At 39.4% G+C, this 21,050-nt stretch overlaps 1 long non-coding RNA gene across 1 annotated transcript; it reads right to left on the reverse strand.

Annotated features, from left to right (window-relative positions):
* Positions 1–5,346: 5,346 nt before the first annotated feature.
* On the reverse strand, positions 5,347–18,542 carry LOC144282438 (uncharacterized). Its single transcript, XR_013350874.1, has 2 exons — positions 6,477–18,542; positions 5,347–5,821 (listed from the first exon to the last, which is right to left on the reverse strand). It is a non-coding gene; the product is annotated as an uncharacterized LOC144282438 (long non-coding RNA).
* Between the last annotated feature and the right edge of the window lie 2,508 nt (positions 18,543–21,050).

Consider the following 21,050-nt stretch of genomic DNA (forward strand, 5'->3'; position numbering starts at 1 on the left):
AGTTAAGCAGTAATGTATAAACAAACACTTAACAGGGAAGCTAAAGCCACTTCCCAGGTGGCTAAAGGTGATATTTTAGGAAAAACTGAAAGGGAGTACAGCTTTACATGCCTGGGAAGTGTTTCTCTGAGAATTGACATAAACTAAAAATAACTAGTTCTGTGAAAGATTTCTCTAGATTCCTTGGTGCTAGATTTGTAATCATTTATTACTGGAAGGGAAGGACATTGGAGGATATTCTTAAAATTTTTTCAGTGTTCCTACTAGAGGCAGAATATCAGTTGGGTTGAACAGAATCTGGCTGGCTACGTAATTTCTTACCGAGAGCAGAAATTATACTTTGAAAGATCTCAGGAAGCCCCTCGGTCCAAAATGTGTGGGAAGGTGAAAAAAAAAATAAAGTCGCACAGCCCACTTTGCAGCCTGCTTACATTATGTCCTGGCTGTAGCACCCCGAGATTAATTTCTCTGAGCCCCCACTCTATGATAAGGATATAACATGTCCCCAACAAATTTTATGTCAAGAGCAAGGGAGATCATATATGTGAACACCTAGGATAGGGCCTGGAACCTAGTAGGTGCCCAATAAATAGTAGCTCCATTTATTTTCTACACCTTCCTTTTTTCCCCGTCCTCCCCCACCTCCTGCACTTTGATTCTTGAAATATTTTAACCAATGACGAGCCTTCCTTGCATGATTACAAATAATAATAGTTAACATAACATAGCATAGCATCATATGCTAACATCATAACTAAGCAGTTACCATACATTTAATCTTATTTGATCTTCAAAACAATCCCATGAAAGAGGTACAATTATTGACTCCATTTTATAGAAGAAGAAACCAGATCTAAGTATGGTTAAATACTGTTCGAATGATCTATTTCTATATAACAAACCACTTCAAAACTTAGTGGCTCAAAGTAACACTATCTTATTATGTATGATTCTGAGTTGGCTAGGCTCGGCTGGGCGGTTCTGTTCCACATGATGTTGTCTGGAGCTATACTTCTCTGGAAGCTCAACCAAGGTAGGACATCCAAGAGGGCTTGCTTATGTGACTAACAATTGGTGTTGGGTATCAGCTGGGAGCACAACTAAGACTGTCCACCAGAGGACATCTATACTCCTCCACTGTCCCTCTTGGGATGGCAGTTGCTCCAAGAAGGAAAAAATGGAAACTCCCAGTTCTCTTAGGGCCCAGGCTCTGAAGTCTTAGAATATCACTTCTCTCATGATCTGTTGGTCAAACCAGTAACTGGCCTGGCAAGTTTTAAGAGAAGGGGAAACAAGTTTCACCTCTCAATGGAGGAATGGCGGGGGGTGGGGTGAGGAGTTATGATAGCTATGATTGGACATTATCCACCAGAAATACTTTGCCCAAAGCCACAGAGCTAGTGTCAGAGTCAAGATTTCAACACATTAATCTGACTTCAGAACCCACGTGCTCAGCCACTAGGTCATACATGTGACAATATACAATTAAATGCTAACGTGTATAGAAAACACCATGAGAGCAATGTAATCTCAGAGGAAGGATCAGTATAAAATTAAGAACTCTGAAGACCCTAAGCTGTGCCCCTCCCCATGTAATGAAGAATAAATGTTATTTCTTGAAATGTCACAAAGGTTATATATGCTAAAGCTACAATAAAATCTTTTTAGATTCTTCTGTTTCAAAATTTTGTATACATTCATTAAAGCTGAGGTTTCTGTGTGTGTGTGTGGGGGGGCGGCTGAGACCCCTGACTTACAAGTGCTTAAGCACATTCTCAACCTGCTTGGTGGGTAACTCATGTGTGCGGGGGAGGTTGGGAGGTCCAAGGTTGGCAGGGGAAGCTCCAAGGAGAGGTTGGAATTAGATTAGCCTGGCTCTGAAATATGATTGGATTTAATTAAGAGAAAGAAAGACACAGAGAATGAGAAAGAGAAGGGAAGATATGAAGTTCACATCAAGTGGGGAAGGAGCAGTGAGCAGTAGCTAGGGGGATGGATGAAGGAACCAGGTGGAAATAAAAGGATGTGGGAATGGGAGGGCTGATGAGTAATTTACCTGGTGGCTGCAGCTAAATTGGCTCCTCGTCTTTAGAGGCACCCCAAAGCAGCACCGACAATCAGACTACAAAGAACGAAGATTCCCACGAAATTTATGCTCAGCTGTGTGAACTCTGGTTTAGCCTTGGCCTTGCAAATGGCAGATGCCTGGACAGCCCTACTGGGGGCTGGGTTGGAAGGATGCCACTTGAGGATTTCCCCAGAGGCTGAGCCTGGAGCACCCAGGCTCAGACCACAACCCACCAGTTTGCTCGGCAAGGGACCCAGGAGCATAAAGCAAACCCAGTCATTGTACCTCATCGGACGGCACTCTCTGGAGAGTTTCTGAACCTAAATCTCTCTTATATCACCTATCTACCAGGACGTCCTGGCAAAGGCAAGGACTTGGGGACTTTTTGTGAGCCATGGTGAGCAAACACCGTCGTCAGATTATTTTCCTCCTAAGATGGTGTCTATCATTTTCATATGCAAAACCTTCTCTCTTTCTTCACATTTGAAAGAAACCCAATATGACTGTTGTAATTTTTTTCATGTATATTATAAATATTTAGAATCTCTGTCAAAAAAAAAAAAAGAAGAAATAAAAGCAGATGTTTCCCCTTGTTCTGGTCCCTAGCAATATACCACATTAAAAAACAGTATTTTCAAGTCTCGTTAAAAAAATATCTTAAACATCGGGGTGCAGGTGTCCTGGCGTTTCATTGCATCTGCATCTTTGGGGTAAATCCCCAGCAGTGCAATTACTGGGTCGTAGGGCAGGTCTATTTTTAACTCTTCGAGGAACCTCCACACAGTTTTCCAGAGTGGCTGCACCAGTTCACATTCCCACCAACAGTGCAAGAGGGTTCCCTTTTCTCCGCATCCTCTCCAACATTTGTGGTTTCCTGCCTTGTTAATTTTCCCCATTCTCACTGGTGTGAGGTGGTATCTCATTATGGTTTTGATTTGTATTTCCCTGATGGCAAGTGATGCAGAGCATTTTCTCATGTGCGTGTTGGCCATGTCTATGTCTTCCTCTGTGAGATTTCTCTTCATGTCTTTTGCCCATTTCATGATTGGATTGTTTGTTTCTTTGGTGTTGAGTTTAATAAGTTCTTTATAGATCTTGGAAACTACCCCTTACCTGATACATCATTTGCAAATATCTTCTCCCATTCTGTAGGTTGTCTTTTAGTTTTGTTGACTGTATCCTTTGCTGTGCAAAAGCTTCTTATCTTGATGAAGTCCCAATAGTTCATTTTTGCTTTTGTTTCTTTTGCCTTCGTGGATGTATCTTGCGAGAAGTTACAGTGGCCGAGTTCAAAAAGGGTGTTGCCTGTGTTCTCCTCTAGGATTTTGATGGAATCTTGTCTCACATTTAGATCTTTCATCCATTTTGAGTTTATCTTTGTGTATGGTGCAAGAGAGTGGTCTAGTTTCATTCTTCTGCATGTGGATGTCCAATTTTCCCAGCACCATTTATTGAAGAGACTGTCTTTCTTCCAATGGATAGTCTTTCCTCCTTTATCGAATATTAGGTGACCATAAAATTCAGGGTCCACTTCTGGATTCTCTATTCTGTTCCATTGATCGATGTGTCTGTTTTTGTGCCAGTACCACACTGTCTTGATGACCACAGCTTTGTAGTACAACCTGAAATCTGGCATTGTGATGCCTCCAGCTATGGTTTATATTACTCAGCCATTAGAAATGACAAATACGCACCATTTGCTTCAACGTGGATGGAACTGGAGGGTATTATGCTGAGTGAAATAAGTCAATCAGAGAAGGACAAACATTATATGGTCTCATTCATTTGGGGAATATAAATAATAGTGACAGGGAATAGAGGGGAAGGGAGAAGAAATGGGTAGGAAATATCAGAAAGGGAGACAGAACATGAAGACTCCTAACTCTGGGAAATGAACTAGGGGTGGTGGAAGGGGAGGAGGGCGGGAGGTGGGGGTGAATGGGTGATGGGCACTGCAGGGGGGCACTTGATGGGATGAGCACTGGGTGTTATTCTGTATGTTGGCAAATTGAACACCAATAAAAAAATAAATTTATTATTAAAAAAAGAAAATAAAAATTTGTTGAATGCAAATGAGAACAGAATATGGCATTTTAAATTTTTTTGGCATTTTAAATATTAATATAGTATTCAGAGTGAAGGAGTCCGAAGCCCAGAGAGCCGCGGTGACCTGCATAGGGTCACAGAGTAAACATGCAGCCAAGTCAGAATCTGAGCTTAGTTCTCTCAAGTCCTAGCCTGAAGTTTTTCTATACCCTGTGTGATAGATTGACTGTGAGAGGAACCTATCCTAGCTGCAGGCTCAGTTGGCAAACCTCAGGCAACAGAATTCAGAGTTGCCTGGGGAGATTTTAAAGCCAAACCCAGGCAACCATTGCTTACTTCTTATTCTTACTGCCTCCATGGCATTGGGTGCTTCTGACTTCACCCCCCTTGAATTCTCTTCTGCTCTGGCTCCCATGATGCCTCGAGCTCATTTCTTTCATCTCTGCTCTATCAGTAGGAGCTACCTATTCAGAGTTGTTCTTCCTTTTACATTTCATTCCTGAGCTACCTTTTCCTTATTTTCTATACCAGTGGGTCTTAGGGATATGTATCAGAATTTCTTGTGCAACCTACTTAGAATTTGGAAGTAGGGGCACCTGGCTGGCTTAGTTGGTGGAGCATGGAGCTCTTGATACCAGGGTTGTGAGTTCTAGTCCCATGTTGGGTATAGAGATTCCTTAAAGATAAAATCTTTAAAAAATTTTTAAAAACACTTGGAAGCACAATGTCCATAATTTGAAAAATCCCCTCAGGTGACTTTGATGGACATTCTTATAGCAAATAGTGTTTTCGAAAGATGGCCCCAAAATATTTCCCATCCTACATGCCCTTCTGCAGGATGACCATGCCACTTTCTCCATCCAGAGGTGGAATATATTTCTCAACTTCTTGAATGTGATTAGGCCCCATGACCAATAAAATGTAACAGAAGTGACACCATGCCAGCTCCAGGCATGGCCCTTTACTGGTCTACTAGCTTTAACTCCTGCCTCTTATAAGAAGTGTGATCAGGTATCCAGAGACCACCATGACATGAGAAGCCCAAGCCATAGCGAGGACCTCAAACGATAAGACCTCTTGGGTGGAGCATGGAGGCACCATGTATGAGTAAAGAATAATCCTGCAGGTGTACCCTCCAGGCCCAACCACTCTATAGGTAAGACCTTGTAGAACCAAACTATTTAGCTATCTAGTCCGTCCTCAGATCCTGACCCACAAAATCATGAGCAGAATAAGTGGTTGTAATTTACTTCATACTCAAAGATGAGTAAGCCAAACCCATCTTCCCTTCCCCATAGACACACAACCCTGTTAGGGACCATTGCTCTCTACCATCTACCTGGCTACTACAAGGAGCTGACAGTTCAGAAATCATCTCCCCTCTTTCAGGCTATTTATACAGATGTCCTGCTGGCACCTCAAATGTAACACATACTAAACAGAACACATCACTTCCCTTTTTAAAACTCCCGTTCTCTTTATCCACACTATCTTCCACATCACCTTGGAGTATTGTTTCACTCCTCTCTGTCACCCAGGGCAGCCAATAAATCACAAAGTCCTTTTGCCCTCTTCTTCCTATTCACTCTATCATTGTCCTTGTTAGGTCCTTATCATTTCTTAGCGGCGTGTGCTAGTAGTCTCCCACATGATCTCCTTGCTTATCATTTCTTCATCATCTTCCACATGATGGCCAGAATGATCTTCCTAAAACATGATTGGGCACACATTATTTCTGTTTCCCAAAATCAACAATAACTCTAGAATATTTACCCCAAAAAACTTCACACTTCTCAGTGTGGTAAACAATCACCTTCACTACTGAGCAACAAAGTAACCTCACCTTTTACCCATTACCTCACTGTCTTGGCATAACTCTCAGCTTCCTGATCTACCAGCTGCCTTTCCAGAACTCTGGGCTTCTTTCCTCAGTCTGGAACACCATTCCTCTCCTTTTTTCACGTGTAGAAATTCTTTGTATATCTCAAAGCCCAGTTTACTTTTTACGTTTTCCTGGAAACATTTTTGAGTTGCTCTCTTCCCCAGGCCTGTCCCATACAGATGCGCAGGTTTTGTATACTATACAACTCAAGGGAGAGCCATTCACCATGACCATAATGTGAATTGCACCTCCCTGAGTTGTACATTTCATAACTTATAACAACACATAATTATTTTATTCTCTGTGCTCCTTCAATATAGTTCTTTGTTTTGTTCTCTTAGAAAAACACTTCAATAATACCTGCTATATGGTAGGCACTGAACAAAGACCACAAAGATGTGTTATGATGTCTTGGTCTAGAGAGATTTAAAGTTAGGGCAAACAGGCATATGATCAAATATATGCTAAAAACACTTTTACCTCTCTTTAATCCTTATTTTTCTCCATTTTAGAGTCAGTTAAGAGCTCTATTTTAGTCCAAAATATTTAGGGGCAGAAGTCATCTTATTTATCACAACCTACAATTAACACTTGGCTGTGCAGGAGAGAGTGTCCCAGATAATGGTTATTAGATTGTATTAGATGTACCAAATGTAACAAGAGCAACAATGTATTGGCCCTGTATGTGGAACACTGCTAACGTCATAATGCTGGGTGGGAAGTATATATTTAGAACTGTGACAGAGACTGCTGTGTGTCCCCTATACCCCATTTCCTTTTCTTATTGGGCACTCAGCTAGACTGCTTTTCCTAGCCTTCCTTGTAGTTAGATGTGGCCATATTGCAATGGAATGTGGGTAGGAAATGATATGTATCGAGGCCTGGCCTATAAAAACTTTGTTTAATCTTCACATTCTTTTTTCATCCTGAAGCTTGATGGAGGGGACTCAGAAGATCTAAGCAGATGAAGGCACTAGATGAAGGAAGAAGCTTGGATCTTTGATATGTTATTTGGGGGATCATTGGCTTACATTATACTATTGCATGAATGAGAAATAAACCTATACTATTGCATCAACTAAAGTTTAAAGTTTGGGACTGCTTGTTGCAGTTGTCAGTTTAACTTGCCTGATACAAGTGCTAAGTTTAACGTAACATTCCTAGATTGATCATGACTACCTATTTTTCAAAAGAGTATCCAGTAAAGAAGATTCCAAAAATTCATTTACACCCTCATTTAAGTATGAACTCTCTCATCTCTATGGTTAGAAATAATGGCCTTATTCAGTCTCTCACTTTTATAATCTTCAAAATATATGCAAGTGGTAATAATACCAAAGAATTTCTCTTAAAATATACTTGCATATGCCCAGAGAAAATTCTTTGGTGTAGAATTTGAAAGGGTCTAGAGATCCCTGCTCTTGATTAGGACAATACTTGTGCCTTCCAAAGCACACTGCTGTCTATTGAGGCTGTCATGAGATGGGAATACTGATATTCAGGCCTACTGAATACTGAGAAAGAAATGGGACCAAGCTTTGACTTCCTTAATACCTTAGAGCCAGTTTGGCAGGTACCATAACTCCATGATTTGTAATGCATATATGACAATTTTATCACTTCCTGTTTTGATTCAAGAAGAAGAATAGGAAGCAGAAGAAGAACTCTAAGAGACAAATTAGGCAATGAAACTGAGGAAGACCCAACGTGCCCTTTTTTCCTTTCATTTACTCAACATAAATTTTCTAGCACCTCTTATATTCACAATGCTGTGTGTGTGTATTGGGGAGGTCTTTCAAACAAATATAATAAACAGATATGCTTCCAGGGGGATTTTTAGACTGTTGGTATTTGACAAGGCAAGCAGCTATGTGAAAGGCAGTATAGAACATGGACTTTGATGAGACAGACCCAGTTTCAAATTCTGGCTCCATCAATTGCTGTGGTTTGAACTTAGCACCACTTAAGCACTTAAATTCAGTTTCCTCATCTATAATTTTTGAGGATTGTTGAAAGTATTAGACGATTACCTAGCAGGATGTCTGGCAAATAGTAGGTGATAGCTCTTCTTACATAGGGAAACAAACTGCCTAACCAGTTGAATATTTAAGACATAGCAAATAATTAGCCCACACAAGAAAAGTTGGATAAGTATGGAGGGAGGAAATCACGTTGGGATGTAATGGACAAAATAAGTCATTAGTTTTTCTTAATCAGGGCTTTCTTTTAGAACATTTCTCATTTAGAATCTAATATGGATGCTATATCTAAATGTAAAACTCTCATGCAGAAATTGCCAAAAAAAAAAGTCATAAATGGAGAGAGGAACTTTTTATTTCAGAAGAAAAGTTCCTGTATTGGATAGAAAAATTCACAACAGGTACTGCTGACTCATACATACCCCTGTGTGTGTGTAGGTGTGTGTATGTGTGTGTGTGTGTGTGTGTATAATAGGCATGTTACACATATGAGGGATAAGCCATAAAAATTGTTCATATGTTCAGGAACAAAGAGTTATGACACAATTTGTAAAATTATAGAGAGCCAAGGTTATAAGAGGATCTTTCAATTCAAACCATTCATTTACAATAGAAGTAATAGACTCAAAGAGATGAATTGACTTGTCTAAGTTCACCCAAGTAGGAAATTGTCAAGCTAGGACTTGAAACTTAATCTCTTAAACTTCTGGTATAATACTCTTACCACTAATTCCTTTCTAGTCAAGGCCTAAGGAATAATTGTGTAATGCCATTGGATAGAGATTCTTGAAGGTCTTAGTTCTAGGAAGTGAAGACTTCCGAGCAAAGACTTTGAGGTATTATGGATAGAGGTCAGGCTTATTAAGGATTCCACAAAAGTTCTATTAAAGATTCCACAAAAATAGTTAAAAATACTTAAAATAGTCCTCACTTATTGAACACAGCGTGTCAAAAGCTTTACAGATATAATTTTTAATTCATTCACTTAAATTTTTATTCATACCTATTATATGGCAGGCATCTACACTGTGTGCTAGGATACAATAGTGAAAAGACATTCACAGTTCTTGACTTCATAGAACCTCTTGCCTTCCCTGTAATAAATTCAATAAAACTTGTTGGCTTATTGCCTCCATTTTACAGGTGATGGAACAGGCCCAGAGAATAACAATGATGGCATTCATATATTGACCACCTACTACACACCAGGTACTTTTCTGAGCAATCTCTGAGTAAATCTCCTCAAACCACTCTGTGAGATAAAAAAACAGAGGCACAAGCAGCTACAGTGACTGGTTCAAGGTCACATAGGAAGTAAGAAATAGATCAAGGACTGGAATCAAGTCCATATGATACCAGTGTCTGTGATTTTAATCTCTACGTTATATTGACCAGTTGGATGTCTGCTCTTTTTTTGTGGGTTTTTTCTGTTTTTGTTTTTGTTTTTTGTTTTGTTTTTGCTAAAAGATAACACATATGATGTCAAAACTCTGCTAGTGAGGGCTAGGATGCAGGAAGCATAAATTACTTTGTTTACAGACAAATCCTGTGTTCCTTGGCAGATGTATGTGGGTAACAATATTTGCTCAAGTGGTTATCATATATCAGAGCATTGCAGCTATACACGTGATTCCAGGTAAGTCTAGCATAATGCAGGCCCTTAGTAAGTCCTCAATAGAGTAGGCAAATGGTAAGCAGTAGAAATAAATAAGTCTAGAAAGAATCTAGAAATTATTAAATATCTACATAAACTTTCACACTCCTGTTAGAAAGAGGGCTATTTCTGCAGAATTAAATACCAGCCATAAAATTTACTGTGTAATATGATTTACCCATCTGTTTGAGCCATCCTATTGCAAGGTATAGACATACTCCTTGAGATAAAAAGCAGACTTGAACAATTTTCAGTTTCACATAAATTCTATTAGAGAAGAATAAAATAGTGAAATTGCAAAATTTCTCCATTCTCTTCCACCATACGGATTTCTTTGAGGTTTAATAATATTATAAATAAAGCAGCTTCAAGATGAAATACAAAACAGTGAACAATTTAAAAACATTTTGAAGAAGCAAGTATTATACCTCAGTGTTGCCAGGCTTTCAACATAAGTAAGATAGAAAACAGAGAGAGAACTCTCATTTGTTCTATCAAGAAAGCATAAATATTGGCTCCATATTAAGCCAACTTTTTGCAGCTGTACACCAGCTCTCAACTATTAAAAAGATTCTTAAATTCCCAGGGAAATAAAAATCAATTTCAGCCATATAAGTCTGTATATAAATCTATTGTGCTTTATTCCAAATATTTTCTCATCAAGGAGTTTGGAACAAAATTTTTTTTGAAAGAAAAAGTCTCCAGTTCACCCATTACACCATTATAAATATTTGAATGACTTCCAGTAACTTTGCTTTAGAAAATCTCAATATTTGTGTAACGTGCCAATGACAGCTCAGCAGCAGTGTCAATACATTTCATTATTTGGCAAGACAACCACTCATAGCAATAGACTGGAATCCTGATTGCCATTTTCATATATTATATTTCACTTTTGTCACAGTACACAGGATGGTTACTATTGCCCCCTTGGCAAGGTACTAATTTCTGAGCTTATATTAAAAATCTATTTTATCTGTTAAAGCTTAGAATGAGCTAAGTGATTACCATTTTAATCCCAAATCAATGTGTGTAGTCAGGTCTTGAAAGAATTCCAATCACTAGCTCTTGTTCACATTTTAGATGGATAATGCTTTTGGGTTGTTTTCCTTGGGGCCATCTTATATATTCTATTTGTAAGAATTACAGTCACTGGTAGAGTGATTATTGTTCACATAGCTCAAACAAAGAAATGGATGTGATAATTAATTTTCTGGGTTTTGTAAGAATCTTCACTGGCAAAAGTGAAATATACCTATTTGCTAAAGTTTTGAGAAATAGAGTAGAATGGAGATGTGCTTCTCAGGTGTTAGCATGCTACCTCCTGGAGAGCTGATTCACAACAGATTTCCTAGGCCCCACAATCACTGAATCTGATTCAGTAAGTCTGGATGGGGTTTGAGGTTTTGGTTTCTAACTTCTCAGGTGATGCTGATGTTGTCATTTTAAGGAGCATCTTTTGAGGAGCGGTGGGATAGAATGGAATGACCCATAGTGAAGGCAAAAATCTTGCTTTGCCATTTACAGACTTGGTTGATTTGGGGTCATTTACTTAATCTATTTTTAAGTCTTAGTTTCCTCCTCTGCTCAATGTGTGGAGGGGATTATAAGGATTAGGGAAATCTGTATATCACTTTACAGAGTGCTGGACAGATACGTGATTTGTGCTACATAAATGATAGCCATGGTTATTAGAAATGATGCAGTCTGGGGGCGCCTGGGTGGCCCAGTTGGTTAAGCATCTGCCTTCGGCTCAGGTCATGATCCCGGGGTCCTGGGATCCAGCCCTGTGTTGGGCTCTATGCTCAGCAGGGAGTCTGCTTCTCCCTCTGCCTCTGCCCCCAACTTGTGCTCTCTCTTTGACTCTCTCTCAAATAATATATAAGTAAATAAAATCTTTAAAAAAGGAAAAAAGAAATGATGCATTTTCCTTTTCTGGGATTCTTCTGGTTGAACATACAGTGCTTTGGCTTCATATCCTAGTGTATTAAGCATGTGTAGGTTGGGAATTATCTGGTCAGTGAGTTAGCAACTATTCAGAACTTGAGTTGCTCATGTGGGCCCTAAAACACTTAAATATTTTGCCCCTTGGCCTTATAACTAACTATCATACTAAAATTTTGATTCTCTGCTCTTTGTATTATTTTTTCATTTAAGTTACTTTATAGACCACAGCTCCACAGTTATGTCTTCTTGTGAATGATCTTTAAAAAGATCTTAAAAGATCTTTTCTTAAAAGAACAACATCAGTTTATTTTTGAAATCAAACTCAAGTCTTTGGAGACTAATATCCTTTCTCTCCATATTTTGCTATTAAGAGGCCTGGTGTTCTGCCAAGAAAACATATTAATACATTTAAGCTTGAGCTTTTCATTGTCATGTGAACATTGAAATTGGCTCCCAATTACACAAAGCGGCCAATTCAACAGGATACGCGTATTGGATTTACAACAAACATGTCTGTGAAAAAATTACTTTAAAATCCCTGATTTTGTGGTTTGCTTTTAATTTGTTAAAAAGTCATGATCCACCAGTCACAAGAATCTCAGCCAGTTCAGGATAAGTTAGTTTTGAGAAATACATGACTTGACTTTAGTCAAATGTTAATAAATTTATCTGTCTTGCATTCCATCATTTATTCAGCTACTAATTTAGCAGTAAGTCCCATTTTTGTGGTGGGTGATAGTCTAGATGCTGGGGAACACACTTACCCCACCAGAGTTTTCAGTCTAGTGAGAAAGGTAGAACCTCATTTTAACAGGATGATAAATCTCCAGCCTTGATCAGTTAACAAGCTGTAGAGAGTAAGCTCATTGTTTGTATTCATCCTCATTTACTCATAGAATCTGTTAACCATTGCCCAAAGCTTTATTTTTTTAAAAAAAGATTTTGCTTCTTTATTCATTATTTATTTTTGCACAGAGAGGCAGAGACACAGGCAGAGGGAAAGCAGGCTCCCTGTGGGAGCCCGATGCAGGACTCAATCCCAGGACCCCGGGATCATGACCTGAGCTGAAGGCAGACATTCAACCACTGAGCCACCCAGGCATCCCTCCCCAAAGCTTTAGACACATGTACAGCACTGGATGATGTCTTCTAGAAGTAGGATCCTCTAGAGCTTCTAACCAAAGGAGAACCTACATTTCTTGTAGTTTCATTTGTAAAACGAACTTAGAGAAAGAAAATCAAAATGTCATTGTACCTTGCAATTAGCTGTCACGTCAACTCTCTAGCAAAAATGACACAACTGAAGAGAATACCAATCTATACATCACACCTTATTTTTCTGGCTTTTCAAAGGATGCAGGGATTTATGATCATATGACCTGTTACAGACTGAATGTTTATGTCCTCACCCCCAGCTCCCCTATGCTTGCTGAGTTCACATGCTTAAGGTCTAACCCTCAATGTGGTGGTACTTGGAGATGGGGCCTTTGGGAGGCAATTAGGGTTAGAGGAAGTCATGCAGGTGGGGCCTTCACAATGGGATTCATGTCATATAAGAAGAGACACCAGAGGGCTAGCTCTTTCCCACTCTCCTATGTGAGGACACAGCAAAAAGTTGTGGTACCAGGAACCAGGTACTTGCCAGAAACCCAGTCAGCCATTATCTTGCTCTTGGACTTCCCAGCCCTCAGAACTGTGAAAAGAAATGTCTTTCATTTAAGTCACCCAGCCTATGGTATTTTGTTATGGCAGCCCAATACAAGACTTTAGGAAGATAACAGAGATTTGTACAAAACTGTGGAAATGCTTCAAACTTATCTCATGTTCCCCAAGCAGGGCCCTCAGCCCATTTGCCAGGCCAGCTCTTTACCACTGCCTACACAGAGTTTGCTCTTTCTGACCCAGAGCTGTCAGTCCTCTTTGTGCTGTTTTCTCTACCAAAATGCCCTTCCCACATCTTCCACTCCTGGTTTAGAAATGTTTCCTAATCATGCCTAGTCCTTTCCCAGACAATCCTTCACTGCAAAGTGTGTTTCACTATACATTTACTCACATTCACTATTTATATCTCACTCTGTTGTGTCCTTCTGTGGGTTCAAGGATGTAGGTCTTATAGACATGGCCAACAAGCACATGAGAAAATGCTCCGCATCACTGGCCATCAGGGAAATACAAATCAAAACCACAATGAGATACCACCTCACACCAGTGAGAATGGTGAACATTAACAAGACAGGAAACAACAAATGTTGGAGAGGATGCAGAGACAGGGGAACCCTCTCGCACTGTTGGTGGGAATGTGCACTGGTACAGCCCCTCTGGAAAACTGTGTGGAGGTTCCTCAAAGAGTTAAAAATAGATCTGCCCTATGACCCAGCAATTGCAGTGCTGGGGATTTACCCCAAAGATACAGATGCAGTGAAACATTGGGACACCTGCACCCCGATGTTTATAGCAGCAATGTTCACAATAGCCAAACTGTGGAAGGAGCCTCAGTGTCCACTGAAAAATGAATGGATAAAGAAGATGTGGTCTATGTATACAATGGAATATTACTCAGCCATTAGAAACGACAAATACCCACCATTTGCTTCGACGTGGGTGGAACTGGAGGGTATTATGCTGAGTGAAATAAGTCAATCGGAAAAGGACAAACATTATATGGTCTCATTCATTTGGGGAATATAAAAATTAGTGAAATGGAATAAAGGGAAAGGAGAGAAAATGAGTGAAAATATCAGTGAGGGTGACAAAACATGAGAGACACCTAACTCTGGGAAATAAACAAGGGATAGTGGAAGGGGAAGTGGGCGGGGGGGTTGGGGTGACTGGGTGATGGGCACTGAGGGGGGCACTTGGCGGGATGAGCACTGGGTGTTATGCTATATGTTGGCAAGTTGAACTCCAATAAAAATAAATAAATAAATAAATAAATAAATAAATAAATAATAAATCTAAAAACAAAAAAAACCCAAAAAGTAAAAGTATTAAAAAAAATGATGTAGGTCTTATCTCCTGAACTATACCTCGAGCATCTCTAAGACTAGGGATGTTTCAAATCTTTTGTGTCCTCCATTGGCCCTTTTAGAGTATTGTGCACATAAAATGGGAATGAAACTTACTGAATGAAAATTGAACTAAATGCTGAGAGCCAACGAATGTTCTGAGGCAAATGAATCAAGAAATGCAAGGAAGTACAATAAAACCTTGGCTCCAGAGCCTCTAGGTGGGGGTGGGAGAGAGTTGTTCTGGATAAGTGAATTTAATAGAGGGCTGAGGATTCATTCTTTTAAACACCATTAAAAGTCATTAAAAGTAGTAGTGTGCTGTAACACTGAAAAATCCTCAGGCCCTTCAGAGGTATGCAGAACTGTTTGTCCCTGGTTTAAATGGCTACAGATTGCTGTGTTTTGTTTTTTAAAATTGTTGTTTTGTTTTTTAGCTTTTCTGGGACTGCTGCTGGACTGTCCATCTCACGGATACCCATGTGACTGACTGTACCATTTCTAGTCCCTGCTCCTAATTTGCTGCCTCTCATCTAACATGAGTTTGGAAATCACATGTCCAAGCTCACTGTGGTTATTGTTGTGACTATTACTGTTGGAGACACGTGTAACTAACTGAGAGCCAAGGGCTCTGGGTAAGGGCTTGCTGGGGTCTCCAGGGCTAAAATGACAAGAGACAGACTTCTAGCTGTTGCAAATTCCTAGTTCAGCTGCCCTGAAGCCTTACTAATTTACTTCTTATTCTTACTTTTCTAGTCTGGAAATATGTTTTTCAGGTAAATTAGGAATTCAGTAATGTATTCAAGTGATCACTGAGTGCTTACAAAGTAGAAGATACATGGTTACATGCCCCAGGAAGGCCATCAAAAATAAATACTCAGTCTGGCCTGATCACTGTTCTCTGTACTGTACTAGCACCTAGTAGGCACTCAACACATATTTGCTGAATCAATGAAATGAACTTTACCAACTGAGCACAGATGGGATTTTGGTACGATACACACAAAACAAGCTTATCATGTAAAGAGCAGTAACAGTCCTAACAGGTAAACAAATAAAGTCTGTATAAGGACCAAAGATTTCCTACTCGAAAATCCAGAGGGACTTCATATAAGAGGTAGCAGTTTTGATGAGGCCTTGAAGATTGGGGTCATATTTTGATCGGCAAGAAGTTGGGAAAGTAAGAAAACAAGAGTAGCATCGACAAAGCCAAGATGCTAGAATGGGTAGAGGGTAACCAGTGCACTTTGGCTGGAGTGCTTGCAGGAGAGTAGGAGGAAATCACATTATAATGTTATATTGGGGTCAGAGTGTGGGTGGGCCACGAACATCAGGCTAAAGAATTTGGATTTTATTAAGTGGGGAGAAACTGGGAGTTTTTTTGAGCTGGGAAGTGACATCCTTAGAGCTGGGCTTTAGAAGTCTTGGTAAGTGTTGGAACTTAGGAACTGAAGGGGAACAGAGCTGGAGATTTCAAGGGTATAGGTGGGGGGCAACATGGGCCTGAATGGGAAATAGCAGAAAAGAATGATCGGCAGAGAGGCTGTAGAGGTAGAAAAGGACATGGCAATTTATTTGTTGCCTGAAGTGGCAGAGAAGGATATGTTGGGTACAACCCTAGGTGCTGTCCTGTCCAGAAACAGGTTTAAAGAGGTGATGTGACTTTGACTTGGGACATGCTGCGGTGCGAGAGTGAATTGCTGATAGCTCTGTCGTAAAAAAGCATGAGTGGAAAACTGCCCTGAAAAGCATTAAAGGGAAAACAAACACTTGCAAAATGAGTGCTTATGTGTACTCAGTCCCCCAAAAGAAGTTAAGAGGTCCATGACTTAGTTTAAGTTCCTTCTTGACGAGACTATATTAAAAATTGTTCATTTTTACTTTCAAACAGCTTTCAAGTGCAACTTAAAAAAAAACTTCTACTTGTTTTTTGAGATTATTTTTTTTAATTTTATTTTTTATTGAAATTCAATTAGCCAACATATAGTAAGTACATCATTAGCTTCAGACATAATGCTCAATAATCCATCAGATGCGTGTAACACCCAGCGCTCATCACATCACATGCACTCCTTAATGCCCTTCACTCAGTTACCCTATCCCCCCCATCTCCCCTCCAGCGATCCTGTTTGTTTTCTAGAGTTATGAGTCTCATGGTTTTTCTCTCTCTGATGACTTCCCATTCAGCCATCAGTCATTTTTTAAAAAGATTTATTTATTTATTTTAGAGAATAGAGCGTGGTGGAGGGATAGAGGGAGAGGGCGAGAAAGAAGCTTTTTTTTTTTTTTAAGATTTTATTTATTTATTCACGAGAGACACAGAGAGAGACAGAGACACAGGTAGAGGGAGAAGCAGGCTCCCTGCAGCCTATACCTATGTGGGGCTTGATCCCAGGACCCCAGGGTTACACCCTGAACCAAAGGTAGATGCTCAACCACTGAGCCCGCCAGGTGCCTCAAGAGAGAGATAATCTTAAGCAGACCCCTGCTGAGTGCAGAGCCCAATGTGGGGCTCTATCTCATGAACCTGAGATCCTGACCTGAGCTGAAATCAATAGTTGGACACTTAGAAGACAGAGCCACTCAGGTGTGCAGAGAGAGATTACTTTTGATAAGACTAGGACATTAATGCTGTATGATGTTAGAATGTTATTGGAGTTGCTCATGGATTAGAGGTAGTTCCTCACTGAAACAAGACAGGTAGCAAGAAAACAAACTGGGAAAACTTCCCCCAAATAGAAAACGAATCTTGACTTCTACCATCAGAAACAAAGATGCATTCACATTAGCAGGCAGCTCCCCCATGGAATAAGTAGGGAAGTTAGGACACTAATTTGGGTTTTCTAGAAGAGATGAGTAAGACTTGACATATAAACAAAAGGGAAAAGTGCATTCCAGGCAAAGGAAACTGTATATAAACCCGGCATGAAAGAATGATAAGGCATTGTCAAGGGATGGCAAAAAGGCATTTGGCTGGAACACATGTGGAGAGAGTATGGGGGAGAGGCCATACAATTAAGGAACTAGATGAAAGTGTAGCTTGAGGGATGGGTGTCATGCAGTCTATTAGCAGTGGGAGCGGTCTCAGAGGTCCACGAGGGAAGAAAGACAGTCATATATGTTTAAGTAAACTCTCTGGTATATCCATGGAGCATGACCTGATAACTGGAGGATGGCAGCAGAGATGAGGATCCTAGTGAGGTGATGCTGAAACAGATGATGCTGGAACCAGATCTGCGCAAATGAGCTTATGAACTAAGCCAGTACTCAGCCTATAACATGCATTGAATGTGTGCTGGTTGATGAACTGTTCAAGTAGGCAATAGCCTTTAAGTCTATCATCAGTTGAGTTTCCTCTTAGAAGTATGGGGATAAATGCTAATTTAAATTAGCATTAGCAGTAGATTACTAGGCCCCAGGCTCTGAAGTGTGAAGGGTTGGAAAAGATTAATACCACAGGCCATTTTGGCCTGGCACACAGTGTTAATACAGAAGACACAGAGAAGTAGAATGCAACCAGATTCTGTAGGATGCAGAGCACCCTGAGACATAATCATTCTGGACAGAAACATGTCAAGTCTTTAGAGGGCCAATGATGTTTCTAAAAAGCCCAAGGGAAAAAACTGTAGGAGCTCTTCATTGAAGTGACTATTTCTTTTTTAAATACAGTAAATATGTACTACTCTATAGGATTGCTCTGTCCAACATGTGTATAGTCCAGGGGTGCCTGGGTGGCTCAGTCAAGTAAGTGTACAATTATCATTATTTTAAGATTTATTTATTTATATTAGAGGGAGAGAGAGAGCAAGAGAGAGAGAGCACAGGGTTTGGGGAGGAAGGGCAAAGGGAGAGGGAGAGAGAGAAAGAATCTCAAGCACAGTCCTCGTGGAGTGGAGACCCTGATGCAGGGCCCAATCCACTACCCTGAGATCATAACACAAGCTGAGATCAAGAGTCAGATGTTTAGGGATCCCTGGGTGGCGCAGCGGTTTGGCGCCTGCCTTTGGCCCAGGGCGCGATCCTGGAGACCCGGGATCGAATCCCACATCGGGCTCCCGGTGCATGGAGCCTGCTTCTCCCTCTGCCTATGTCTCTGCCTCTCTCTCTCTCTCTCTGTGACTATCATAAATAAATAAAAATTAAAAAAAAAATTAAAAAAAAAGAGTCAGATGTTTAGACAACTTAAAACTTTAAAAAAGTCCAAATTTAGATTTGCTATGATATAAAATACACACCAGATTTCAGAAGACTTAGTATGAAAAAATAATGTAAAATATCTCATTAATATTTTTGTATTCATTATAGTTTGAAATAATATTTTATTTAGATTTATTGCATTAAATGAAATTTATTATTAAAACAAATTCGTTTGGGATACCTAGGTGGCTCAGTGGTTGAGCACCTGCCTTTGGCTCAGGGCATGATCCTGAGTCCCTGCAAGGAGCCTGCTTCCCCCTCTGCCTGTGTCTACCTCTATCTCTGTGTCTCTCGTGAATAAATAAATAAAATCTAAAAAATAAAATAAAATAAAATAAAATAAAATAAAATAAAATAAAATAAAATAAAATAAAATAAAATAAAATAAAATAAAATAAATTTATTTCTTCAGTTGTGGCTCCTAGAAAATTTTAAAATAATTTATGTAGCTTATTCTGTTGGATAGAACTACTACAGAAAGTTCAGTCTTTTTTGTTTTTTTGTTTTTTGTTTTTTTGCAAAAATAAAAACAGTTCCATCTCCTCTGATTTTTCTGACCTTTTCCCTTGTAGGGAAGTTGTCAACATGTGCACTAGGAAGAAATTCAAAATGTAATAAACAAGTTAATGCATCCTCATCTATAGTCCAGAATTGTTTATCTGCCTTTCAGCATTTCAATGGAGATTCATGCAACTGTAGTCTTGTCTTAATGGCTATGGTTTTTCGTGTAGTTTTCATATTATAAAAATTATTTAGACAAAATATTTGAAATACTTTGTTATGTGGGGCCATTAAAAGGCAAGAAGAAGGGAAGGGGAATAAGGCCTCATATTAATAACTTTCCTATCAGGGCTATTTGTACTCTGATTTGTTTAGATAGATTCAATCTTCATAATAAGAGGTTATTGCAAAATACTCCCCCTCTCCTACAAAGAGCTTGGAGCCAATATCTCTACTAGAACATCAAATAACAATTGCAAATTACCCAAAACCAGAATATTTGATCACTTTGTTTTCACATCGGTGAACAGCAAGTAACTTCAGGAAAGGCATTCTTGGATTCAACTGCAGGATTTCAATGCCCCCTGCTTCCCTACCAGCTCCCGCCTTTTTTTTCTTTCTTTTTCTTGTGAGCTAGTGGAAATTGTAATGTTTGATCCTGATACTGACCTTTAGCTTAATTTGCCCTAATTTTGCAGACCTTTTATGCTTTACACCAACAGCCTTCTATGATTCCACAAGTTTGGCATGTGTTAGTAATTTAACAGAATGTGAAACAGCCTCAAGGATTTGCCACCAAACAGAACTGATTATAAGCAAGGATAACAAACCTGAGGGTCTGAGATATCATGGAAAGTATTTCAATACGGTTTGCAAGACTGTTTGCATTCAGGAAGTTTTCTTTAAAGTAAAAGTGGCCCCTTTGAAGAAAGCAAAACGTTATTCACTGTTTTTGAAGTGTGAGGGGGAAGAAAATCCAAAAGTGAAATGCTGACTGTGAAATGCAAAGGAGAGAATTACAACCTGAGAGGTGCGCCTGCCACAGGCAGGGTCTGCTGTGCTTCAAAGCAGTTGGGAGCAGTTTAACTATGTGTATAGACAGTCTGATAGTACTTGCTAGACAGAACTTTCTGGACAGAACAGGCAGTTCCTAAATACCTGTCAACAGCGTTATATAGCAGAGCAAGATGGAACTGATTTTCACGTCAAGCCTTTAATACAACACAATGACTTCATCTGTGCAATTAGTGAACAAGCTGTTCCTGCTTGCCTAATAGCTCCAAGAGGAGATACTTATTTTGACTTTGATTTGTCCCATTTTTCTTGTGTACTGAGTGTTGCAACCTTGTGTCGACTAAAGTCTTTCAGCCTGATAATTATAGCCAACATTGAGAAACTCCTCCCTCAAATTATTAGTGTGAATAAAAAGAGGGAAAAATAAATTAAACTCAGCTCTTCCATTCCCATGTTACATCCCTTTCTGCACCTCAGAAGTTCTGAGGTCAAAATGTTCCAGCCCTTCATAAAATGAAACTAAATTTCTGGTTAATAAATTAACTTTACAGAGTTTTGCTGCTTTGTTGGCTTGTTTGGACAGTGTATTCCTTTAAGTTTAAAATAATTAAATTCTCTTACTTAAAGAAACTCTCAGAAATACCTTTCTTTCTCATTCAGTTTCAACTGTCTAAAGGGGAAAATATGAGACCAATGTATATGAGAAATACATTGTGACTTGAGTATCTCAAAAGAAGATTTTCAAATATTAATATAT

This window comes from Canis aureus, chromosome 13 (genome assembly GCF_053574225.1).
Source record: "Canis aureus isolate CA01 chromosome 13, VMU_Caureus_v.1.0, whole genome shotgun sequence".
Classification (NCBI taxonomy): domain Eukaryota; kingdom Metazoa; phylum Chordata; class Mammalia; order Carnivora; family Canidae; genus Canis; species Canis aureus.